The 27761-nt window shown below is 50.2% G+C and overlaps 1 pseudogene; it reads right to left on the bottom strand.

Moving 5' to 3' along the window:
* Positions 1–7325: 7325 nt before the first annotated feature.
* Positions 7326–8623, bottom strand: LOC147957245 (secreted RxLR effector protein 161 pseudogene; annotated as a pseudogene).
* Between the last annotated feature and the right edge of the window lie 19138 nt (positions 8624–27761).

Below are 27761 nucleotides of genomic sequence, written 5' to 3'. Positions count from 1 at the left end.
GCGCGCATGAGGATTTGGGTTTGGGGAATTTGGACGCGGTCGTGACACCTGTAGGCCGAATAGAAAAGGACGAGGGGGGGTTGGCGCTAAGTTTTCGGCCCGGTCGCGCGCAAAGATGGGCCGGCCCAATTCGCAACTAACAGTCGGTCAGCAATATTCGCCGACCAACAGTGTGATGGAAACAAGAGCTTTCCCGACCGACAGTCGGACGTCAAATATCAAAGTATTCCCGACCGACGGTTGGTCGTGCTACGTAAGTATTACCGACCAACAGTTTGATAGAAATTTTTCCGACCAACAGTCCGTTGGCGAAAGAAACTTTTCCCAACACACAGCGGTAGGGAAAATCTAGGGTGTGATGTAGTGGGGCTGGCGTCGTTTTGACGTCCCCCACAGGAGACACAGTTCAATACGTACTACAGATTCTGTACATGGACTCCAACAATGCGGCCGAATATGAGGCCCTTCTACATGGTCTCCGGATGGCAATATCCATAGGCATCCAACGCCTAGAGGTGCGCGGGGACTCGAACCTTGCAATCTCCCAAATAAACGGAGACTTCGATGCCAAGGATCTGAAAATGGCAGCTTACGGCTACGCCGTCCTAAAAATGTCAGCTCGGTTCGAGGGACTTGAATTTCACCATATAGCCCGGGAAAACAATCAGGCGGCGGATGTCCTGGCACGCATCGGCGCAAAACGCGATGTAGTCCCCCCAACATCTTCTTGGAAAGGCTTTTCAAGCCATCCGTGGCATGGGAAGGGGAGCCAAACAATAACAGCCCGGACCCAACCGCACTGCCCGACACCGAACATTCTGACACAATCGGAGGCTCTGCCATTGAAATAACACCTTCAGCCCACGTAATAATGGCCATCATCGTCCCGTGGACAGAACCATTCCTCGCCTACCTTACTAGGCAGGAACTCCCCGAGGACCAAAATGAGGCACGCTGCATAGTGCGGCAATCCAAAGCCTACAGAGTCCGCAAGGGAGAGCTTTATAAGAAAAGCACTACCGGAGTCCTTCAAAGGTGCATCTCCGAAGACGAGGGGCAGAATCTCCTAGCTGAAATCCATGCCGGACTCGGCGGTCATCACGTTGCAGCCCGGTCCCTGGTAAGCAAGGCCTTCCGTACAGGCTTTTATTGGGCGACGGCCCGGGCAGACGCTCAGGACTTAGTCCAACGATGCACCGGCTGCCAGCTCTTTGCAAACTAAAACCATATGCCACCCACCGCCCTCCAAACTATCCCCATCACTTGGCCCTTTGCGGTCTGGGGGCTTGATATGGTTGGACCCCTTAAAGACGGAACCCACAAACACAAATACTTACTGGTCATGGTGGATAAGTTCACCAAATGGATAGAAGCCAAGCCTGTTAAGACGGCCGAATCCGGACCTGTGATAGACTTCATATCCGGGGTCGTACACCGTTACGGCGTCCCCCACAGCATCATCACTGATAATGGCACGAACTTTACGGCCGACGAGGTAAAACTCTGGTGCAACAATATGGGCATAAAGCTTGATTATGCTTCCGTCTATCACCCACAAACTAACGGCCAGGTCGAACGTGCAAATGGTCTTATCATGAGCGGCAATAAACCCAGACTAGTGTGGTCCCTCAAGGAATCTAACACGCACTGGGTAGAGGAGCTCGACTCCGTAATCTGGGGGCTGCGGACCACGCCGAATCGCACCACCGGATACACACCATTCTTCATGGTGTACGGCGCAGAGGCAGTTCTGCCTTGCAACATAATTCATGACTCACCTCGAGTGCGCATGTACGAGGAAAGAGAAGCCGAGCTCGATCGGCAGGACAGTTTGGACGCATTAGAGGAGGAGCGTGATGTGGCGAAAGCCCGTTCCACATTCTATCAACAGCAAGCTCGAAGATACCAAAGCAGAGAAGTACGGGCCAAAAATTACAACGTTGGCGAATTAGTTCTACGCCTGCCGGACAAGAAAAAGGACAAACTCAAGCCCAAGTGGGAAGGTCCCTTCATAATTGACCAAGTCCTGACTGGTGGAGCGTACCGCCTGCGAAATGCATCGGATAACCGACTCGAGCCAAACCCATGGAACGCAGCCCGTCTCCGAAGATTCTATGCCTAGCGCCGGACCCTGTGTTCGTCTCCTTACTCTGTCCATTTTTTATATACTGTCCGTCGTACATTTCTCTCCTTCTCCCTTTTTCTCTCTCTTATAACCTTTAAAGGCTCACAAATTGACGCGCTATCCGCGCTCAGTAAACCTGGGGCCTTCTTTAAACAGAAGTTTATTTATACGGGTTTCATGCCTAACACATGTGTCAAACTTCCGCATGTACCTTTTATTCACCATCATATGCATCGATATGACTTAAGTTTTGGCCAAGCTGGGTTGCCTGGCTCCTATGCTTACCCCTACGTTCCCGATTATTCGGCTAGGTGGTAAAGGGAGCACCTCTGCGATTGTTACTGCCGGATCAGCCGGACGTGTACCTCAGACTGGGTGAAGCCGAAAGCTGGCGTTCTTAAGAGAATATTCGGTCGGTGAACTAAAGATGATCTTTTTCTTTATCTATGTGCCCCCAGGCGTTTTTCTTGCGTTTCTTTTCGCAGCATGGACATGCACTTTAGGGCATGCCCCCCCAGGGAAAGGAACCCCTAACGGAACTATTCTCCCTGGAAGATGTTTCTTACTAACCATGTAATATAACATAACTAGTCGGGCACTTGTCTGTTCACGCACTAATGACCCCTACGCCTGGTCTCCACGCATTCCCCGGTTCCTATATAACCGCATGGGAATTCGGACACACTCTGGACCGTCAGGCCCCGAGGTTGAAGCGAAAAGGTCGGCCATGACAAATGATCTACAATCCGGCTAGAAGGCATTAAAGTGTCAATTCGATTACATAGTCATTTTGACTGATTGTATTCCTCTTCAATACCATCTAACAGGCTGTCTAATTTACAGTCCTGCTGGGAGTACTTTGCGGCCAACTCTACTTGGCCGTACACTAAGCTTACAGGGATCTCCTTCCCATCGGGCCCTACAAGACCAACCTCAGCCATATGGTTAGGGTCGGCCTGTGAATACCGCGTCTTCACCATGGCCCAGGCCTCCCTAGCACCTTGATGGCAGGCTGATATCTTCCACAACTGAAAGCGCCGCCGTGCTCCCCTTAACTTCTTCGCAAGCTCTCCAAGACCTTCGGGTGTGGAGACGGATGGCCACAGGACCTGGGCGACACCTCGCATCGCCTGCCAAACTCGATCGAGCAATTGCAAGAGCTCGGGAAGAAGGTCACCCATAGAACTGGGCATCTCCTCTGCAGGACGACCTGTTAACATACCTACGGATATTGCTCTGTTAATCAACGGCACCGCCGAACTTTCCTTTAAAAGGTTCGTTCAAGCACTTACTAAATATGCCACGCCGAAGCCGCTGATTCTCCTTCACGGAGTCTGACAGTTGGGCACGAACATCTTTTAGCTCGACGCCCAGCCGGGTGTTGGCATCTTGGAGAACGTTCTTCTCCCCATCATCTTTAACAGCACCCTCTCACCAGCCCTTAGTTGGCGTTCGAGGTGTTGCCTTTCCGGATTCAATCCGGCGCCATCTGCAATTTTATTTGTCAGATTCGCACAAAAGCCGTGCTTTGCCACATACTTATCTTTTGAAATGTATATTACCAGAGGGGGTCTCCTTAGGCTCCCCTGCCACGGCCAGTGCGGCCTCCAGTTGGGCTTTGCACTCGTCCAGCTCCTAGGTCAGTAGGGAATTCTTTTCTGTAAGAACCTGCATTTCAAATGATCCTTAAACCAATTATTCTAACTGTATTCAGTCTCGGGGGCTGCTGCTACATATATAATTACCAAAATTTTCTTACCCGTATGTCTTTTACATATTGCTCCGTGGCTCTGGCTAGACCATTTTGAGCGGCACGGAGGTGCGCATCTCCCGAATTGAAGGCATCTAATGCCTCTTGGGAGAAGCAAGCGTCGTGAAGAATTGTCCGGCGACGCCTGTGGTTCATGGCACTTTCCACCTCTGAGTTGGTGGCAGATAACCCGTCCGCATCCTCCGTCGGAGGAACGTCTGGCACACGCCTCGCGCTCGCTTCCGCCCCGGACCGGGCTTTGGAGCCTGGCTGGTGGAGGCGCGATTAGCAGCCTCTCCGGATATAGTCCGGCGAGGTCTCTTTGTCCTGAAAAGGGCACGAGTGTCAAATGTGCCTCGAAGTTATAACAACTGAGATAAAGGGGCGTGCCTTACCTTCGCGCTGATGCCTCGGTCCGGACTACACCTCTTTTCTGCCCATGGGGCCCTGTGGCCCCTGGTTGGTTTGCCGCCGCAGGTTCGGCCTTCTGCCTCAAAAACCTTCCCTGCAAGTTCGGTTGCAATCAGGAAATTAAACACGCGTGGACGGACCCCTGTCCGTGGTACAGGGACTTCGGTCTCAGGTACCTGGGGTGTTCGGATTAGCCCTGGGTAATCGGTCGTAATGGCCACCAGGGCATTGTCCTCGCTCAATTGATGGAACACTCCATCAATCAGCTCCACAGATATGTCCGGATCCTCTTGAGAGGCCGGGTCGAGAGACCGTCCTGAGTCCTCGGGTTGTGGAGGTGGGCTGCTTATGTCCTTAACGGCCCGGCGCAGTTCCTACGTTGAAGTCATCAGACTAAGTATTTAGCAATGGGAACACTAAACGGATGAGCAAGTAAATGCGACCACTTACCCAGCTTGGGGGATTGTGCATAGAGAATCCACCCTGTGGGTTGACGCGGAGAAATTCCTCCTCTTCTCCCTTGTACAAAGTGGACAAGATCTTTAATAGAGCGGCAACTGAATCTGGCCCTTTACGGCCGTAGCGGGTGGCGTCGTCCTCCCCGTTGAAATCCCACATGGGGTGGCTTCTGTACTGAAGCGGCTGCACCCCCCGCATGATGCATTCGGCCATAACTCCGATCATGGTTAGTCCGGAATGGGCTAACAATCTTATTCGGCCCATGAGATAAACGATGTCCCTGTCACTTTCCCTTTGAGGGCTCTGTGGACGCCAGCTTAGGCGCTTCTTTAAAGGAGCATTATCAAACTCTAGGAGGCCGATCCGGACAGGATCCGGCAGCGAGACGTCTTCTATATAGAACCGTTCCGAGGGCAGTCTTCGGACGCCTTCTTTGGGGTTCCGGACAGATATCCGGTCCCGGCGATGCGCCATACTTCGGCTCCGCCCACTTGATACATTGACCCTTTCTTAGAACGGGGCACGAGACAAAATAGCTCCTTCCACAGTCCGAAATGAGCTTCAATACCCAAGAACAGCTCGCAGAAGGCTACAAAGCCCGTGATATGCAATACTGAGGGAGGCGTGAGATGATGTAGCTGGAGGCCGTAGAACTCCAACAGCCCCCGGAGAAATGGGTGGATGGGAAATCCGAGGCCCCTTATTAAGTAAGGAACAAGGCACACCCACTCTCCTTTGGATGGATTAGGGGCATTCTCTGCTTGCTCTCCGCCATTGTAGACGGCAAGACCGGCTCGGACCGGGACCATATAGGCCGGGGGGAGAAATCCCTGGGTCTGAAGCGTCACTAGCTCGCTATGCGGAGTAGAACATCTCTCCCAATATCCAGGCTTAGGGCTAGGAGGGCGAGAGGAGGAGTTGCGGCGGCTGGCCATGGTGGAATGGACCTTTGTCGGATGCGCTCTGATGAACACTCGTGGAGAGGAGAAGGTGTGGATTGGATCTAAATCCTCATCCCCTTAAAAAGGGCAACTCATTTATACGGCTAGGGGTGTGAACGTAAAAACACTCAGACTTTTCATATTCGTTTGACACGTGGAAAACGACCATTATTGGGCGTAGAAGCCAAGGAGCGCAACATCTACAAGAAACCAGACTTTATTCAAACAGGTACACGGAACTTGGAGGAGAACCCGCCTTGCAATGCTGAAGACAATCTGCGCGCCGGACTCATCGTCATTGAAGCCTGGTTCGGGGGCTACTGAGGGAGTCCTGGATTAGGGGGTGTTTGGATAGCCGAACTATACCTTCAGCCGGACTCCTGGACTATGAAGGTACAAGATTGAAGTCTCCGTCCCATGTCCAGAAGGGATTTTCCTTGGCGTGGAAGGCAAGCTTGGCGATACGGATGTTCAGATATCCTACCATTGTAACCGACTCTATGTAACCCTAACCCTATCCGGTGTCTATATAAACCGGAGGGTTCTAGTCCGTAGGACAACATACACATCAACAATCATACCATAGGCTAGCTTTTAGGGTTTAGCCTCTCTGATTTCGTGGTAGATCAACTCTTGTATTACCCATATCATCAATATTAATCAAGCAGGACGTAGGGTTTTACCTCCATCGAGAGGGCCCGAACCTGGGTAAAACTTCGTGTCCCCTGCCTCCTGTTACCATCCGGCCTAGACGCACAGTTCGGGACTCCCTACCCGAGATCCGCCGGTTTTGACACCGACAACCACCTTCCAGGGCCGCCACCCCGGGTCGACACCGCCACGAAAACCTCCACACTACCGCATCACCCACGGTGGCGAGTCGCCACACCGCGGCGCCCAGGGTAGAAGAGGCCGACCAGCGCCCCCCCATCACGCGAGGGGAAGAGGACGCCCTGCCGGCGACGACATTGATCAGGCTACGCTGGCGGCGAGGGAGGGGGAGGCAGGAGGAGGCGACCGGCGGCGCAGATCAAAGGCCCCTCCCCGTCACCACGCGGGGGCGGTGCGGGAGGAGGAGGTTTCTTTCTTTGTTCTTTCTTTCATTTCATATGTCATCGCATTTCTGTTTTACCAATCCAGCATGATGTGCAGCTAGGAGAATGACCTTCTTGGAAGGCCGATGCTAGGCGCCGGCCCAACAATTCGGCCGGTCGCCCCAGGACCATAGGATTCCACATGCACCAACGCCCACGATGTGCTTCCCCTGTTGATTTGGTCGTCTTCCTCGTCTAGCATCGTCACCGAAGAAAAATCCCCCCGCACCTCCTCCTCTCACAGCAGCAGCGTTGGTTCCCCCGTATGGTGTGCAGGCTCGCTGCAGGCGTGGTCACCCGCTTGCGCATCACCATAGCCTGATCCCTGAAGCACAACTACTCTATGCTGCCATGGCTCACGGACTCCTGCAAACAGCAGGTAGCAGTCTTCGCCGTTGAAACCTACACCATCGCCGGTTCCAACATAGGCAAGTCCTGTGTGCTCCCGCAGCCTCGCCGGGGACGGGCGTCACCGATAGCAGCCGCCGCATACACATATGTAGCATCGCCGACGGTTGAAGCTCTGGCGAATATGGTTGTAGCTTCTACGGTGCACGGTTGTAGCATCCTTCCACCACAGCTTCGCCCGTTGCATCTCTCATTTGAATGCTTATAGCATTGCCGCGAGCCGGTTGTAGCTCCTGGGGCACATGGTTGTAGAATTAGCGGACGACGGCATCGCCCGGCTACGTTGTTGTCGTTGCCGGATCGAGCGTGAGTGAGAGAGGAAGAAGAACTTGCAAGAGAGAGAGAGAGTTTGCGCTGCCAAACTTCGCAGCTTTTTCTGCGTTCTCTTCTCCTCTGGTTATTCTGTTACAGAAGCCACCCCCAGCTCGCTACCTCCCGGCGGGATCACCATGATCCGTGATGGCCGCGCCATCCCACGACCACATCACACAGCGACCAAGTCCCACTAGGAGTAAAGCCAGGGTAGAAAAACAAAAACAAAGAGAAAATGTGAGGGTCGTGTGTAGTGCACACCACTCCTACTCCTACGTGCATGCGCCGGTCACATCACCATGCACACACACATTATTCAGCAGAAAAGAAACTACGACTAGAACTGCCCAGCCACCCAACTAGCTTAGTCTAACAAATCTCCCCCTTAAGCTTGTTGGCATTTGATGATTTCACTGACGCCCATCTTCTGCCTCATCTCCACAAAGCGCACACGCCCAAGAGCTTTGGTCAGAATGTCAGCAAGCTGCTGTTCAGTTCCAACATGATCAACCTCCACCTGTCCTTGCTCAATGCAATCTCTAATGAAGTGGAACTTCACATCGATATGCTTACTGCGATCGTGATGGACAGGATTCTTTGCCAAAGCAATGGCTGACTTGTTGTCGATCAAAAGTTTGAACTTCCCTGGATCTACTCCCTTCATCTCTGAGATCAGTCTGCTAAGCCAGAGAGCTTGGCAGGTTGCTGCAGCAGCTGCTACATACTCAGCCTCACACGAGCTAATCGCCACCACTTTCTGCTTCTGGGAGGTCCAGGTAATTGGATTCTTACCGAGAAAGAAGATATGCCCCGAGGTGCTCTTGCGATCTCCCACGTCTCCTGCATGATCGCTGTCACTGTATCCCAAAATGTCTCCACTCCCTCCACGCACATAACGGCATCCATAGCTCAAAGTCCCTTGCACATACCTGAGGATTTGCTTAACAGCTGTCCAGTGTGTGCTTGTTGGTTTTTCCATGAATCTGCTTACAATTCCAACAGCATGTGTGATATCTGGCCTTGAGTGTACAAGATACCTTAGACTGCCAATTATGCTGCGGTAGAGGGATGGATCAAAAGGTTTTGCATCATCTTCTTTCTTCAGCTTCAGTCTGCACTCCATGGGGGTGTAACAACGATTGCATCCAGCCATCCCAGCCTGCTCAATGATCTTCTCTGCATATCCTCACTGACACAAGGTAATCTCTCCTTTGGACTGAGTTACTTCGATCCCCAGGTAGTAGGTTAGGAGACCAAGGTCACTCATCTTGAAAAGCTTCAACATTTGATCTTTGAACTCTGCGATATGCTCTGTATCAGTACCTGTGATGATCAGATCATCGACGTACACTCCCACAAGCAGAAAGGATCGAGCATCTCCGTGCCGGTAAACTGCGTGCTCCAGAGGGCTTCTTCTGAATCCAAGTGCGCAGAGACTTTCATCCAGTTTAGCATACCAAGATCTGGGTGCCTGTCGCAGCCCGTACAGAGCCTTGCTCAGTTTCAGCACCTCCCCCTCTCGCCCAGCGACGACATACCCCGGTGGCTGCATGACGTACACTTCCTCCGCCAGATCGCCATTCAGAAAAGCGGACTTTACATCCATATGATGAACTTCCCATCCGGAGTGCGCGGCGAGAGCGAGGAAGAGGCGCACGGTCTCCATTCGCGCCACAGGTGCGAAGACTTCCTCAAAGTCCACGCCTTTCCGTTGAGCGTAGCCTTTGGCCACCAGCCTGGCCTTGTGCTTGACAATGTTCCCATCGGGGTCGCGTTTCACCTTATAAACCCACTTGAGGCCGATCGGCTTGTGCCCGCAAGGTAGAGGGGTGAGTTGCCAGGTGCCACTCTCCACGATCGCGTCCATCTCTGCATCCATTGCTTGTTTCCAGGACGCGCTGTCCAGGGCCTCAACAATGTCAGCTGGTTCCTCCGCACTGAGAAGACAGTGCTCCATGGCTTCTCGTACCGCATCCCCTTCTGTTTCATCGAGGATGCACAAGAGGCGCCGGTAGGGGATGTTGCGAGTGTCTACATCACGACGGTTCTCATCATGAGTGAGCGGCGTGGCCCAGCGGATCTCACGACCCCCATCAGGCGTCACCGGCTCGGACTGTGATGTCCCAAGGGCGCTACCCCCGGGCATGGACGTCTCGGACGACGATGGTGTCGCGAGCGCACTCCCCCCAGGCGTAGACATGCCGGAGGGCGAGCCACTCGACGCAGGCGTAGAGGGAGTGGTTGGAGAGTGCGGCGTGCTGGGGGAACCAGGCGTGCCGCGGTCGACTGCATGGACGCCGGGGTCTGTGGTGTAAACCACGGTGAACGTTGTCGGTGCAGTGTACGCCACCACCGCGCCCGACACATGCCACGCCCACGGCCTTGACTCCTCGAACACCACATCCCTTGTCACCTGCACTTTCTTGCTTGTTGGGTTGTAGACGCGATAAGCTTTGGAGCCCTTTTCATACCCGATGAAAACCATCGGAGTCGAGCGATCGCTGAGCTTGGAGATTCCAGGGCCGACGCGCTTGACATGAACCGTGCACCCAAATGTGCGCAAATGATGCACAGCGGGTTTACGGCCGTGCCACGCCTCATACGGCGTGACACCCTCCAGGCTTCGAGTAGGAGCGCGGTTGAGTACGTACACCGTGGTCCGCACCGCCTCGGCCCAGAAGAACGCCGACATCTCCATGCTCTTCATCATGCATCTCGCCATCTCGACCACCGTTTGATTGCGTCGCTCCACAACTCCGTTCTGCTGTGGTGAGTAGGGAGCGGTCGTAAAGTGCTTGACACCCAGCTGCTCGCAGTATGCCTTGAATTCCCCTGAATTGAACTCGCCGCCGTGGTCCGATCGGAACGCGCGCAGCTTGCAGTTGCCGGTGGCCTCGGCCTGCGCTTGGACTTTCTTGAAGCACTGAAAGGCTTCGTCTTTGGACCTCAAGAGCTCTAGCCACATGTAACGGCTGTAATCATCGACGATCAGAAGGAAATACTTGTTACCTCCTGGCGTGGTCGGCTCGATGGGGCCACAGAGATCCGTGTGCACGAGCTCTAGTCCGCGCTCTGCGCGGTATGCGAAGCACTGCGGGAACGGTGTGCGGTGCTGCTTCCCAAGAGCGCACCCATCACAGTACTGCTCGACACGGTCGATCACGGGCATTCCACGCACCATTTGCTTTGTGGACATGGCTCGGAGGGCGCGGAAGTGAAGCTGGCCCATGATGAAGCTATGTACCTAGGGTAGGGGCATGGACCTGTCCTAAGAGCCCTAGCCAAGGACATCCCTGGAAGAAGTCACCTTTCAATCGACTTGAAGGTATCCCACTCAACGGATTCAAGACACTCGACCAGGAAGCTACCACTCGACCACGAAGCCAACCACTCGACTGACAGGAGATCTAAAGTCACTCCGCAGGCAAACGGTCGGCTATTGAGTAGTCTTTATGGTCATCATAGCACTTTATTACCAGCGTTACCAGTAACGCCCCGCCTTAATGTACATTGAACCCTTGGTAACGTGGGCTGGCCGGGGTCCTGGCGCACTCTATATAAGCCACCCCCCTCCTCCGAGACAAGGGTTCGCACCCCTGTTATTCACACGCCTATAATCCAATCGACCGCCTCCGGGCACCGAGACGTAGGGCTGTTACTTCCTCCGCGAAGGGCCTGAACTCGTACATCCTGGTGTGTTTACAACTTCTCCATAGCTGAGATCTAGCCTCTCCATACACACCCCCCTACATCACTGTCAGAGTTAGAACCACGACAGTTGGCGCCCACCGTGGGGCCGGAATCTTAGCGCCTAGTTGGAGAAGTTGCGATTTTTCCGATCACTTTGATCATGGTTTCATGCGGAGTTTTGGTGGAGGGCTGCGAGATCCATCTCGGCGCGCTCACGTTCATCGCCGATGACTCCGCTTGGCTTCAGGAGGCTCCGCTCGACATCGACGCGCTCCCCGTCCGCGGTGCGACGCACTTCCGCGCATGCGTTCGTGGCGTCCTCCTGCGGCAGCCGTCGACCCAGTATCAGTCGGCCCCCGTGTCGCCTCCCCACCCTATCTCCCACCGGCGCAAGCGCTCCGGCCGGTCGAGACTTCAGAGGTGGGTGAGGCACGCCGTGGCTCGCCAGTCGGCCGCCCCACAAGTCGCGGCAATCGATCCCGACGAATCCCTCTACGGCCTGTTCGACCTGTCGACTGGCTCCGTGGAGACCGCATCCGAGTGCGACAGCAGCGACCCAGCGCCTGAGGTTCTGGCGGTCGATGGAACACACAGTCCTCCCGGTTTCCCTCGCACTGATGGAGGCGCAGGTGGGGGCGACCCGTCGCATCCCCACGATGAGTATCTCCCCGAACCTCTCACGTCACTGCAGCGAGAGGAGCTTCGCCGCCGGAACATGGACGCACTCCACACTCCTATCGTCGGAGAAACCCCCGAGGCCCGGGCCTTGGAGGACGCGCGCTTGGCTAACTTGGCCGAGCGCATTCGACTGGAGAATCTCCAGAGAATACTCGACGAGAAGGCGCGTCAGCGAGCTCCCGAGTCCAGTCGACGTCAGCTCTTCCCGCCGACACAGGTATATCGAACCCCAGTTCAGAATTTGGCCGCCCCGGCCCGTATAGCGGAATCGATTCAGCCCTCCCAGTCTGAGGCTGGCAGGGGCTTGTTGTAGATCAGAGCGTTGCTCCGGGCGGCGGGAAACCAGAATTCCGCTGTTTCTCAGTCACGGAATAGGATCCACAGTCGATCCATTGCAACGGATACAGTCCAGTCGGCTCACAGCCCGAGATCGCCCCCGAGGCGTGAGGGACGTGGAGACCGGCAAGATCAGTACAGAAGAAATGAGCATTATGATCACTGATTCGATCGTGATGATCGACGTCGAGTGCCAACCCCTCCCCCGAGGAGTGGGTCGTATGCGCCTCGACAGCGAGATGACAGACGCCCTCATAGTGTTGGGCGGAGGATTCCAGTCGGCCCTAGGGACCCAGGCTTTGATGCGAGATCCATCCTCGTTCAAGGTCTGGTTTACAGGAACAGAGATCATCGAAAAGGCCACGACAGAGACGCGCCTGCCAGCAGCAGAGTACATGCTTCGGGGCCAGAGTGTTTCAGTCGAGCCATCAGAGCCGCAGTGATTCCTCCCAACTTCAGGTTGGCGACGAGAGTCAGCAAGTTCACCGATGAGTCTAAACCTGACACATGGCTTGAAGATTACAGAGTGGCTGTACAGATTGGCGGTGGCAATGATGAGGTGGCTATGAAGCATTTGCCTCTCATGTTAGAGGGCTCAGCCAGAGCATGGCTAAATCAGTTGGCACCCAGCAGCATCTACACTTGGGAGGACCTCTCCCGAGTGTTTGTCACAACCTTTGAGGGAACATGCAAGCGACCTGCAGGCCTTACAGAATTGCGGTCTTGCGTGCAGAAACCGAATGAAACTCTGAGGGATTACATCCAGAGGTGGATCACATTGCATCACACAGTTGAGAATGTACCAGATCATCAAGCAGTTTGTGCCTTTAAAGAAGGCGTTAAGTACAGAGAATTGAATCTGAAGTCGGACGAACTGGAGAGATGTCTCTGAATCGGATGATGGAGATTGCCACCAAATACGCTAATGGTGAAGACGAAGATCGACTCCGGAGTGGCAAGCACAAGGCAGTCTCCCAAGAAACCGGAGGAAACTCCAGTCGGAAACAGAAGCGGAAGGCCGAGCCAGCTGCCCCTGGGGAGGCCCTGGCCGTAACCCAGGGAAAATTCAAGGGAAAACCCAAGGGGCCCTGGAAACCCAAAAAAGTCAAGGATCAAGATGGAAATGATGTTTTGGATCTGCCATGTCACATCCACACCAAGAAAGATGAAGAGGGTAATCTTATTTACCCAAAGCATACCACTCAACAGTGCCGGCTCCTGATCCAGTAGTTTCAGGGCAAGCAGTCCAAAGATAAAGAAAAAGAGTCGGACAGAGTTGAGGACAAGGAAGATAGTGATGATGGATTCCCCCAAGTCAATTCCACCCGGATGATTTTTGCTGATGTCGAAAGCAAAAGTCGACTGAAAGTCATTAACCGTGAGGTGAATATGGTTGCTCCGGCAACGCCCAGTTATCTGAAGTGGTCTCAGACTGCCATCACATTCGACCAGTCTGATCACCCTACGCACATTGCCACCCATGGGAGGCAAGCTTTGGTGGTCGACCCAGTTGTCGAAGGCACTCGACTGACCAAAGTCCTGATGGATGGTGGCAATGGCCTGAACATACTATACGCAGAAACATTAAAAGGGATGGGCATTCCGATGTCCAGGCTCAATACCAGTAACATGAGCTTCCACGGAGTCATTCCCGGGAAGAAAGCCGAATCACTCGGCCAGATTGCTCTTGATGTGGTTTTCGGTGATTCGAAGAATTACCGCAAGGAAAAGTTGACATTCGAGGTCGTGGACTTCCAAAGCGCTTATCATGCCATTTTGGGCAGGCCAGCTTATGCACGCTTCATGGCTCGACCGTGTTATGTGTGAAGGAAATATGCCCTAGAGGCAATAATAAAGTTATTATTTATTTCCTTATATCATGATAAATGTTTATTATTCATTCTAGAATTGTATTAACCGGAAACATAATACATGTGTGAATACATAGACAAACAGAGTGTCACTAGTATGCCTCTACTTGACTAGTTCGTTAATCAAAGATGGTTATGTTTCCTAACCATGGATAAAGAGTTGTTATTTGATTAACGGGATCACATCATTAGATGAATGATCTGATTGACATGACCCATTCCATTAGCTTAGCACCCGATCGTTTAGTATGCTGCTATTGCTTTCTTCATAACTTATACATGTTCCTATGACTATGAGATTATGCAACTCCCGTTTGCCGGAGGAACACTTTGTGTGCTACCAAACGTCACAACGTAACTAGGTGATTATAAAGGAGCTCTACAGGTGTCTCCAATGGTAGATGTTGGGTTGGCGTATTTCGAGATTAAGATTTGTCAATCCGATCGTCGGAGAGGTATCTCTGGGCCCTCTCGGTAATGCACATCACTTAAGCCTTGCAAGCATTGCAACTAATGAGTTAGTTGCGGGATGATGTATTACAGAACGAGTAAAGAGACTTTCCGGTAACGAGATTGAACTAGGTATTGGATACCGACGATCGATCTCGGGCAAGTAACATACCGATGACAAAGGGAACAACATATGTTGTTATGCGGTCTGACCGATAAAGATCTTCGTAGAATATGTAGGAGCCAATATGGGCATCCAGGTCCCGCTATTGGTTATTGACCAGAGATGTGTCTCGGTCATGTCTACATTGTTCTCGAACCGTAGGGTCCGCACGCTTAACATTACGACGACAGTTATTATGAGTTTATGCATTTTGATGTACTGAAGGGTGTTCGGAGTCCCGGATGTGATCACGGACATGACGAGGAGTCTCGAAATGGTCGAGACATAAATATTGATATATTGGAAGCCTATGTTTGGATATCGGAAGTGTTCCGGGTGAAATCGGGATTTTACCGGAGTACCGGGAGGTTACCGGAACCCCCCCGGGAGCTAAATGGGCCTTGGTGGGCTTTAGTGGAAAGGAGAAAGGGGCAGCCCAAGGTGGCTGCGCGCCTCCCCCCTCCCCTAGTCCTATTAGGACTAGGAGAGGTGGCCGGCCCCCCTCTCTCTCTTCCCCCCCCCCCGAGGAATCCTATTCCAAATAGGATTGGGGGGGGATCCTATTCCCAGAGGGAGTAGGACTCTCCTGCGCCCTCCTCCTTGGCCGGCCAGCCTCCCCCCTCTACTCCTTTATATACGGAGGCAGGGGGCACCTCTAGACACACAAATTGATCCATGTGATCTATTCCTTAGCCGTGTGAGGTGCCCCCTGCCACCATATTCCACGTCGATCATATCGTTATAGTGCTTAGGCGAAGCCCTGCATCGGTAGAACATCAAGATCATCACCATGCCGTCGTGCTGACGGAACTGCTCCGTGAATCTTTGCTGGATCGGAGCCCGGGGATTGTCATCGAGCTGTACGTGTGCTAAGAACTCGGAGGTGCCGGAGTAACGGTGCTTGGATCGGTCGGATCGGGAAGACGTACGACTACTTCCTCTATGTTGTGTGATCGCTTCCGCAGTCGGTCTGCATTGGTACGTAGACAACACTCTCCTCTCTCGTTGCTATGCATCACCACGATCTTGCGTGTGCGTAGAATTTTTTTTGAAATTACTACGTTTCCCAACAGTGGCATCCGAGCCTGGTTTTATGGTTTGATGTGATTTGCACGAGTAGAACACAAGTGAGTTGTGGACGATATAAGTCATACTGCCTACCAGCATGTCATACTTTGGTTCAGCGGTATTGTTGGACGAGACGACCCGGACCAACATTACTCGTACGCTTACGCGAGACCGGTTCCCCCGACGTGCTTTGCACACAGGTGGCTTGCGGGCGACTGTCTCTCCAACTTTAGTTGAACCAAGTGTGGCTACGCTCGGTCCTTGCGAAGGTTAAAACGGAGTCTATTTGACAAACTATCGTTGTGGTTTTGATGCGTAGGTGAGATTGGTTCTTGCTTAAGCCCGTAGCAGCCACGTAAAACTTGCAACAACAAAGTAGAGGATGTCTAACTTGTTTTTGCAGGGCATGTTGTGATGTGATATGGTCAAGGCATGATGCTGAATTTTATTGTATGAGATGATCATGTTTTGTAACCAAGTTATCGGCAACTGGCAGGAGCCATATGGTTGTCGCTTTATTGTATGCAATGCAATCGCGATGTAATGCTTTACTTTATCACTAAGCGGTAGCGATAGTCGTGGAAGTATAAGATTGGCGAGACGACAACGATGCTACGATGGAGATCAAGGTGTCGCGCCGGTGACGATGGTGATCATGACGGTGCTTCGGAGATGGAGATCACAAGCACAAGATGATGATGGCCATATCATATCACTTATATTGATTGCATGTGATGTTTACCCTTTTATGCATCTTATCTTGCTTTGATTGACAGTAGCATTATAAGATGATCTCTCACTAAAATTATCAAGAAGTGTTCTTCCTGAGTATGCACCGTTGCGAAAGTTCTTCGTGCTGAGACACCACGTGATGATCGGGTGTGATAGGCTCTACGTTCAAATACAAAGGGTGCAAAACAGTTGCACACGCAGAATACTCGGGTTATACTTGACGAGCCAAGCATATACAGATATGGCCTCGGAACACGGAGACCGAAAGGTCGAGCGTGAATCATATAGTAGATATGATCAACATAGCGATGTTCACCAATGAAACTACTCCATCTCACGTGATGATCGGACATGGTTTAGTTGATTTGGATCACGTGATCACTTAGAGGATTAGAGGGATGTCTATCTAAGTGGGAGTTATTAAGTAATGTGATTAATTGAACTTTAATTTATCATGAACTTAGTCCTGGTAGTATTAGCATATCTATGTTGTAGATCAATAGCTCGCGTTGTTGCTTTCATATGTTTATTTTTATATGTTCCTAGAGAAAATTGTGTTGAAAAATGTTAGTAGCAATGATGCGGATTGGATCCGTGATCTGAGGTTTATCCTCATTGCTGCACAGAAGAATTATGTCCTTGATGCACCGCTAGGTGACAGACCTATTGCAGGAGCAGATGCAGACATTATGAACGTTTGGCTAGCTCAATATGATGACTACTTGATAGTTTAAGTGCACCATGCTTAATGGCTTAGAATCGGGACTTCAAAGACGTTTTTTGAACGTCATGGACCATATGAGATGTTCCAGGAGTTGAAGTTAATATTTCAAGCAAATACCCGAGTTGAGAGATATGAAGTCTCCAACAAGTTCTATAGCTAAAAGATGGAGGAGAATCGCTCAACTAGTGAGCATGTGCTCAGATTGTCTGGGTACTACAATCGCTTGAATCAAGTGGAAGTTAATCTTCCAGATGAGATAGTGATTGACAGAATTCTCTAGTCACCATCACCAAAGTTAGTAGAACTTCGTGATGAACTATAATATGCAAGGGATAACAGAAACAATTCCCAAGCTCTTCGTGATACTGAAATCAACGAAGATAGAAATCAAGAAAAACATCAAGTGTTGATGGTTGACAAGACCACTAGTTTCAAGAAAAGGCAAAGGGAAGAAGGGGAACTTCAAGAAGAACGGCAAGCAAGTTGCTGCTCAAGTGAAGAAGCCCAAGTCTGGTCCTAAGCCTGAGGCAAAGTGCTTCTACTGCAAAGGGATTGGTCACTGGAAGCGGAACTATCCCAAGTATTTGGCAGATAAGAAGGATGGCAAAGTGAACAAAAGTATATTTGATATACATGTTATTGATGTGTACTTTACTAGTGTTTATAGCAACCCCTCAGTATTTGATACTGGATCAGTTGCTAAGATTAGTAACTCGAAACGGGAGTTGCAGAATGAACAGAGACTAGTTAAGGGTGAAGTGACGATGTGTGTTGGAAGTGGTTCCAAGATTGATATGATCATCATCGCACACTCCCTATACTTTCGAGATTAGTGTTGAACCTGAATAAGTGTTTTTGGTGTTTGCGTTGAGCATGAATATGATTTGATCATGTTTATTGTAATACGATTATTCATTTAAGTAAGAGAATAAATTGTTGTTCTGTTTACATGAATAAAACCTTATATGGTTACACACCCAATGAAAATAGTTCCTTGGACCTCGATCGTAGTAATACACATAATCATAATATTGAAACCAAAAGATGCAAAGTTAATAATGATAGTGCAACTTATTTGTGGCACTGCCGTTTAGGTCATATTGGTGTAAAGCGCATGAAGAAACTCCATGCTGATGGGCTTTTGGAATCACTTGATTATGAATCACTTGATGCTTGCGAACCGTGCCTCATGGGCAAGATGACTAAAAACTCCGTTCTCCGGAACAATGGAGCGGGCAACTAAGTTATTGGAAATAATACATACTGATGTATGCGATCCGATGAGTGTTAAGGCTCGCGGCGATTATCGTTATTTTCTCACCTTCACAGATGATTTGAGCAGATATGGGTATATCTACTTCATGAAACATAAGTCTGAAACATTTGAAAAGTTCAAAGAATTTCAGAGTGAAGTGAAAAATCATCGTGACAAGAAAATAAGGTTTCTACGATCTGATCGCGGAGACAAATATTTGAGTTACGAGTTTGGTCTTCAATTAAAACAATGTGGAATAGTTTCACAAATTCATGCCACCTGGAACACCACAGCAAAATGGTGTGTCCAAACGTCATAACCGTACTTTATTAGATATAGTGCGATCTATGATGTCCCTTACCGATCTACCACCATCGTTTTGGGGTTATGCATTAGAGACAGCTGCATTCACGTTAAATAGGGCACCATCAAAATCCGTTGAGACGACGGCTTATGAACTATGGTTTGGCAAGAAACCTAAGCCGTCGTTTCTTAAAAGTTTGAGGTTGCAATGCTTATGTGAAAAAGTTTCAACCTGATAAGCTCAAACCCAAATCGGAGAAGTGCGTCTTCATAGGATACCCAAAGGAAACAGTTGGGTACACCTTTTATCACAGATCCAAAGGCAAGACATTCGTTGCTGAGAATGGATACTTTCTAGAGAAGGAGTTTCTCTCGAAAGAAGTGAGTGGGAGGAAAATAGAAAACTTGATAAGGTAATTGTACCTTCTCCCTTATTGGAAAGTAGTACATCACAGAAACCAATTTCTATGACACCTACACCAATTAGTGAGGAAGCTAATGATGATGATCATGAAACTTCAGATCAAGTTACTACCGAATCTCGTAGGTAAACCAGAGTGAGATCCGCACCAGAGTGGTACGGTAATCCTGTTCTGGAAGTCATGTTACTAGACCATGACGAACTTGCGAACTATGAGGAAGCGATGATGAGCCTAGATTCCGCAAAATGGTTTGAGGCCATGAAATCTGAGATATGATCCATGTATGAGAACAAAGTATGGACTTTGATGGATTTGCCCGATGATCGGCAAGCCATAGAAAATAAATGGATCTTCAAGAGGAAGACGGACGTTGATAGTAGTGTTACTATCTACAAAGCTAGAATTGTCGCAAAAGGTTTTCGACAAGTTCAAGGTGTTGACTACGATGAGAGTTTCTCACTCGTATCTATGCTTGAGTCTGTCCGAATCATGTTAGTAATTGCTGCATTTTATGAAATCTGGCAAATGGATAAACAAAACTGCATTCCTTAATGGATTTATTAAAGAAGAGTTGTATATGATGCAACCAGAAGGTTTTGACAATCTGAAAGGTACTAACAAAATGTGCAAGCTCCAGCGATCCAACTGTGGACTGGTGCAAGCATCTCGGAGTTGGAATATACGCTTTGATGAGTTGATCAAAGCATATAGGTTTATACAGACTTGCGGTGAAGCCTGTATTCACAAGAAAGTGAGTGGGAGCACTACAGCATTTCTGATAAGTATATGTGAATGACATATTGTTGATCGGAAATAATGTAGAATTATTCTGTAAAGCATAAAGGAGTGTTTGAAAGGAGTTTTTCAAAGAAAGACTTCGGTGAAGCTGCTTACATATTGAGCTTCAAGATCTATAGAGATAGATCAAGACGCTTGATAAGTTTTTTCAATGAGTACATACCTTGACAAGATTTTGAAGTAGTTCAAAATGGAGCAGTCAAAGAAAGAGTTCTTGCCTGTATTACAAGGTGTGAAGTTGAGTAAGACTCAAAGCCCGACCACGACAGAAGATAGAAAGAGAATGAAAGTCATTCCCTATGCCTTGGCCATAGGTTCTATAAAGTATGTCATGCTGTATACCAGATCTATTGTATACCCTGCACTGATTTGGCAAGGGAGTACAATAGTGATCTAGAAGTAGATCACTGGACAGCGGTCAGAATTATCCTTAGTGAAATAAGGATATGTTTCTCGATTATGGACGTGATAAAAAGGTTCGTCGTAAAGGGTTACGCCGATGCAAGTTTTGACACTAATCTAGATGACTCTAAGTCTCAGTCTAGATACATATTGAAAGTGGGAGCAATTAGCTAGAGTAGCTCCATGCAGAGCATTGTTGACATAGAAATTTGCAAAATACATGTGGATCTGAATGTGGCATACCCGTTGACTAAGATTCTCTCACAAGCAAAACATGATCACACCTTAGTACTCTTTGGGTGTTAATCACATAGCGATGTGAACTAGATTACTGAATTTAGTAAACCCTTTGGGTGTTGGTCACATGGCGATGTGAACTATGGGTGTTAATCACATGATGATGTGAACTATCGATGTTAATCACATGGTGATGTGATCTAGATTATTGACTCTAGTGCAAGTGGGAGACTAAAGGAAATATGCCCTAGAGGCAATAATAAAGTTATTATTTATTTCCTTATATCATGATAAATGTTTATTATTCATGCTAGAATTGTATTAACCGGAAACATAATACATGTGTGAATACATAGACAAACAGAGTGTCACTAGTATGCCTCTACTTGACTAGTTCATTAATCAAAGATGGTTATGTTTCCTAACCATGGACAAAGAGTTGTTATTTGATTAACGGGATCACATCATTAGATGAATGATCTGATTGACATGACCCATTCCATTAGCTTAGCACCCGATCGTTTAGTATGTTGCTATTGCTTTCTTCATAACTTATACATGTTCCTATGACTATGAGATTATGCAACTCCCGTTTGCCGGAGGAACACTTTGTGTGCTACCAAACGTCACAACGTAACTGGGTGATTATAAAGGAGCTCTACAGGTGTCTCCAATGGTAGTGTTGGGTTGGTGTATTTCGAGATTAGGATTTGTCAATCCGATTGTGGGAGAGGTATCTCTGGGCCCTCTCGATAATGCACATCACTTAAGCCTTGCAAGCATTGCAATTAATGAGTTAGTTGCGGGATGATGTATTACAGAACGAGTAAAGAGACTTGCCAGTAACGAGATTGAACTAGGTATTGGATACCGACGATCGAATCTCAGGCAAGTAACATACCGATGACAAAGGGAACAACGTATGTTGTTATGCGGTCTGACTGATAAAGATCTTCGTAGAATATGTAGGAGCAATATGGGCATCCAGGTCTCGCTATTGGTTATTGACCAGAGATGTGTCTCGGTCATGTCTACATTGTTCTCGAACCGTAGGGTCCGCACGCTTAACGTTACGATGACAATTATTATGAGTTTATGCATTTTGATGTACCGAAGGTTGTTCGGAGTCCCGGATGTGATCACGGACATGACGAGGAGTCTCGAAATGGTAGAGACATAAAGATTGATATATTGGAAGCCTATGTTTGGATATCGGAAGTGTTCCGGGTGAAATCGGGATTTTACCGGAGTACCGGGAGGTTACCGGAACCCCCCCCCCGGGAGCTAAATGGGCCTTGGTGGGCTTTAGTGGAAGGAGAAAGGGGCAGCCCAAGGTGGCTGCGCGCCTCCCCCCTCCCCTAGTCCTATTAGGACTAGGAGAGGTGGCCGGCCCCCCCTCTCTCTCCCCCCCCGAGGAATCCTATTCCAACTAGGATTGGGGGGGGGGGAATCCTACTCCCAGAGGGAGTAGGACTCTCCTGCGCCCTCCTCCTTGGCCGGCCAGCCCTCCCCCTTGGATCCTTTATATACGGGGGCAGGGGGCACCTCTAGACACACAAGTTGATCATTGAGATTGTTCCTTAGCCGTGTGTGGTGCCCCCTGCCACCATATTCCACCTCGATCATATCGTTGTAGTGCTTAGGCGAAGCCCTGCGTCGGTAGAACATCAAGATCGTCACCACGTCGTCGTGCTGACGGAACTCCTCCCTGAAGCTTTGCTGGATCAGAGCCCGGGGATTGTCATCGAGCTGTACGTGTGCTAAGAACTCGGAGGTGCCGGAGTAACGGTGCTTGGATCGGTCGGATCGGGAAGACGTACGACTACTTCCTCTACGTTGTGTGATCGCTTCCGCAGTCGGTCTGCGTTGGTACGTAGACAACACTCTCCTCTCTCGTTGCTATGCATCACCACGATCTTGCGTGTGCGTAGGAAATTTTTTGAAATTACTACGTTTCCCAACAATGTGTACCTCAAACTGAAGATGCCTGGCCCTAGAGGTGTGATCACTGTTACAGGCAATCGAAAGAAAGCAGAAGAGTGTTTTCAGAAAGGCTCAAAGATCGCTGATGCTCAGATGGCAGTGGTCGAGCTGCAAGAGTACCAGAAGACTGTCGATCCGAGTGAATTGTTGCGAGCCAAGAAGCCTGCTTCAGAATCAGCCTTTCAGTCGTCCGGCGAAACAAAGCCAGCCCACATTCACCCGACTGACCCCAATGCTGCCCCGACTCACATCTCAACGACGCTCGACTCCAAATAGGAAGAAGCGCTCGTCCAGCTCCTCCGTGAGAACTGGGACATCTTCGCATGGAAACCCTCTGACATGCCTGGAGTTCCCAGAGAGCTGGCTGAGCACCGTCTACAAGTCGACCCAAAATTCAAGCCTGTGAAAGAACATCTTCGACAGTCCGCCGTCCAGAAGAAGAAAGCTATTGGCGAGGAGGTGGCTCGGCTCTTAGCAGCCGAGTTCATCTGAGAGATTTACCACTCCAAGTGGCTCGCCAATGTCGTCATGGTCCCCAAGAAGGACAAGTCACTTCGCATGTGCATTTATTTTAAACATATCAATCGGGCCTGCCCGAAAGATCATTTTCCTCTCCCTCGCATCGACCAAATAGTCGACTCGACCCCGGGGTGTGAGAGATTGTCTTTTCTAGACGCCTATTCCGGGTACCATCAGATCCGTCTGTATGGACCCGACGAGATCAAAACGGCTTTCATCACTCCATTCGGGTGCTTCTGTTACGTCACCATGCCGTTCGGCCTCAAGAATGCCGGAGCCACGTTCATGAGGATGATTCAGAAGTGTTTACTCACTCAAATCAGTCGGAATGTGGAGGCATACATGGATGATATTGTGGTCAAGTCACGGAAAGGTTCCGACCTGCGGACTGACCTTGCTGAAACCTTTGCCAACCTCAGGAGGTATGATATCAAACTCAATCCATCAAAGTGCACATTCGGAGTTCCAGGTGGAAAGTTACTCGGTTTTCTCGTTTCCGAACGGGGGATCGACGCCAATCCTGAAAAAGTTGGTACCATACTCCGGATGAAGCGTATTGTGCGTGTGCACGATGTCCAAAAGCTTACAGGCTGCTTGGCCGCTCTAAGTCGATTCATTTCTCGTCTCGGTGAAAAGGCATTGCCACTTTACCGACTGATGAAGAAGTCTGACAAGTTCGAGTGGACTCCAGAAGCTGATGCAGCATTTGCAGAGCTCAAAGCTCTGCTCTCCACCCAGCCGGTGCTTGCTGCCCCAGTCAGCAAAGAGCCTCTGCTGCTTTACATTGCAGCCACAGGACAAGTTGTCAGTACAGTACTTACGGTCAAGCGGGAAGAAGAAGGAAAGGCCTTCAGAGTTCAGCGCCCAGTTTATTATGTGTCTGAAGTTTTGACCCCTTCAAAACAAAGATATCCTCATTACCAGAAGCTTGTATATGGGATTTATATGACCACGAAGAAGGTTGCACATTACTTCTCTGACCACTCCATTATAGTCGTCAGCGACGCCCCACTGTCAGAGATTCTGCACAACAGAGATGCAACTGGTCGAGTAGCTAAGTGGGCGATTGAACTCCTACCCTTAGATATCAAGTTTGAAGCAAAGAAGGCTATCAAGTCCCAAGCAATCGCAGATTTTGTCGCCGAGTGGATTGAACAGCAACTTCCGACTCAAGTTCACTCGGAGCACTGGACCATGTTCTTCGATGGATCTAAGATGCTGAATGGTTCCGGTGCTGGGGTAGTATTAGTCTCCCCCCGAGGAGATAAGCTCAGATACGTTCTCGAAATCCACTTCGATTCCTCCAATAATGAAGCAGAATATGAAGCACTTTTGTATGGGTTGCGCATGGCCATTTCACTCGGAGTCCATCGCCTCATGGTCTATGGCGACTCAGATTTGGTGGTTAATCAAGTGATGAAGGAGTGGGACGTCAAAAGTCCGGCAATGACTGGTTATTGCAATGCAGTGAGAAAGTTAGAAAAGAAATTCGAGGGGTTAGAGCTTCATCACATCCCCCGACTGAAAAACCAGGCGGCTGACGATTTGGCAAAGATAGGCTCCAAGAGAGAAGCCATCCCCAGCAACGTGTTCCTGGAGCACATCCACTCGCCGTCAGTCCAAGAAGATCATTTTACAGAAGAAGCCCCGCAGCCGAAAAGTGCCACAGATCCGACTGAAGTCGAAGTCCCTGCTGTGGTCGACCTAATCATGGAAGTCTTGGCAATCACTCCCGACTGGACGATACCATACATCTCGTATATCCTAAGGAAAGAACTCCCAGAGGACGAGGAAGAGGCTCGACAGATCGTCCGTCGATCCAAGGCCTTCACAGTCATAAAGGGACAGTTGTATAGAGAAAGCGCGACTGGAATCGGTCAGAAGTGCATAACACCAGAAGAAGGTCAGATAATCCTTGATGAGATCCACTCGGGAACCTGTGGTCACCATGCGTTTTCTCGGACCATTGTGGCTAAAGCATACCGAGCGGGATTTTACTGGCCAAGAGCAAACAAAATGGCAAAGGAGATAGTCGACAAGTGTGGAGGGTGCCAGTTCTACTCCAACATGTCACACAAGCCTGCGTCAGCCCTGAAGACCATTCCACTCGTCTGGCCCTTTGCTGTTTGGGGACTGGACATGGTTGGTCCACTGAGAACGGGCAGGAGTGGTTTCACACATGTGCTTGTGGCAGTCGACAAGTTTACCAAATGGATTGAAGCTAAGCCTATCAAGAATCTTGATGCTTGCACTGCTATCAGTTTCGTCAGGGGGCTAACATTCAGATATGGAGTCCCGCATAGCATCATCACTGACAATGGGTCAAACTTTGACTCAGACAAGTTCAGAGCTTTTTGCGCCTCTCAAGGCACACGAGTCGACTACGCATCGGTCGCCCATCCCCAGTCGAATGGACAAGCAGAAAGGGCAAACGGTCTGATTCTCAAAGGACTAAAGCCCCGGCTGATGCATGATCTCAAGCACGCAGCGGGCGCATGGGTCGACGAGCTTCCGTCAGTTCTATGGGGATTGAGGACCACCCCGAATCGGTTGACTGGAAGAACTCCGTTCTTTCTGGTTTATGGAGCCGAAGCAGTTTTGCCGAGTGATCTTCTTCACAACGCACCCCGAGTCGAACTTTATACCGAAGATGAAGCAGAACAAGCCCGGCAAGATGCAGTCGACCTCCTAGAAGAAGAGAGGGAAATGGCCATGATCAGATCGACCATTTATCAGCAAGACTTGCATCGATTCCACACCAGAAATGTGAAGAGTCGAGCCTTCCAAGAAGGAGATTTGGTCCTCCGAGTGGATCAACAGAAACCACACAAGATTGCTCCTACTTGGGAAGGCCCCTTCATCGTCACCAGAGTCCTCCACAATGGAGCGTATGACCTCTACAATGTTGATCGCCAGATCGACGAGCCGCGAGCTTGGAATGCGGAACTTCTCCGCCCCTTTTACACTTGAGTTCTCCCTTGGACGAGATGTAATAAGAAAAACTTCTGCAGTTCATTTTTATCAAAGACAAGAGTGTTCCAATAATTGCTATCACTTTTGTTTGCATACGAAATCCCCCAGTGGGTGACTTAGCTGCGAATCCGTTTCGCCTAAGTCTGAAAAATCCTACCGAGTGGCGAGCCAGACTCCCACTCGGGGGCTTAGCTGCAGCCCGGTGCTCGCCTAAGTGTTTAAAAATCCTACCGAGTGAGAGCAAACCTCCCACTCGGGGGCTTAGCTGCAGCCCAGGGCTCGCCTAAGTGTTTAAAAATCCTACCGAGTGGCGAGCCAGACTCCCACTCGGGGGCTTAGCTGCAGCCCAGGGCTCGCCTAAGTGTTTAAAAATCCTACCGAGTGGCGAGCCAGACTCCCACTCGGGGGCTTAGCTGCAGCCTAGTGCTCGCCTAAGTGTTTAAAAATCCTACCGAGTGGCGAGCAAACCTCCCACTCGGGGGCTTAGCTGCAGCCCAGTGCTCGCCTAAGTGTTTAAAAATTCTACCGAGTGGTGAGCAAGACTCCCACTCGGGGGCTTAGCTGCAGCCCAGTGCTCGCCTAAGTGTTTAAAAATCCTACCGAGTGGCGAGCAAACCTCCCACTCGGGGGCTTAGCTGCAGCCCAGTGCTCGCCTAAGTGTTTAAAAATCCTACCGAGTGGCGAGCCAGACTCCCACTCGGGGGCTTAGCTGCAGCCCAGTGCTCACCTAAGTGTTTAAAAATCCTACCAAGTGGCGAGCAAACCTCCCACTCAGGGGCTTAGCTGCAGCCCAGGGCTCGCCTAAGTGTTTAAAAATCCTACCGAGTGGCGAGCCAGACTCCCACTCGGGGGCTTAGCTGCAGCCCAGTGCTCGCCTAAGTGTTTAAAAATCCTACCGAGTGGCGAGCAAACCTCCCACTCGGGGGCTTAGCTGCAGCCCAGTGCTCGCCTAAGTTTGAGAAATCCTACCGAGTGAGAGCAAACCTCCCACTCGGGGGCTTAGCTGCAGCCCAGTGCTCGCCTAAGTGTTTAAAAATCCTACCGAGTGGCGAGCAAACCTCCCACTCGGGGGCTTAGCTGCAGCCCAGTGCTCGCCTAAGTTTGAAAAATCCTACCGAGTGAGAGCAAACCTCCCACTCGGGGGCTTAGCTGCAGCCTAGTGTGTTGGGTTTCGTAGTAATTTCAGAAATTTTCCTACGCACACGCAAGATCATGTGATGCATAGCAACGAGGGGGAGAGTGTTGTCTACGTACCCAACGCAGACCGACTGCGGAAGCGATGACACGACGTAGAGGAAGTAGTCGTACGTCTTCACGATCCAACCGATCAAGCACCGAAACTACGGCACCTCCGAGTTCGAGCACACGTTCAGCTCGATGACGATCCCCGGACTCCGATCCAGCAAAGTGTCAGGGAAGAGTTCCGTCAGCACGACGGCGTGGTGACGATCTTGATGTACTACAGCAGCAGGGCTTCGCCTAAACTCCGCTACAGTATTATCGAGGAATATGGTGGCAGGGGGCACCGCACACGGCTAAGGAATAGATCACGTGGATCAACTTGTGTGTCTAGAGGTACCCCTGCCTCCGTATATAAAGGAGTAGAGGGGGGAGGCTGGCCGGCCAAGCTTGGTGCGCCAGGAGAGTCCTACTCCCT

This window comes from Triticum urartu, chromosome 7A, assembly GCF_056163025.1.
Source record: "Triticum urartu cultivar PI428250 chromosome 7A, HENAU_Tu73, whole genome shotgun sequence".
Taxonomy (NCBI): domain Eukaryota; kingdom Viridiplantae; phylum Streptophyta; class Magnoliopsida; order Poales; family Poaceae; genus Triticum; species Triticum urartu.
The sequence above is the reverse complement of the archived record's forward strand: the minus strand, read 5'-3'. Positions and strand labels throughout refer to the sequence as shown.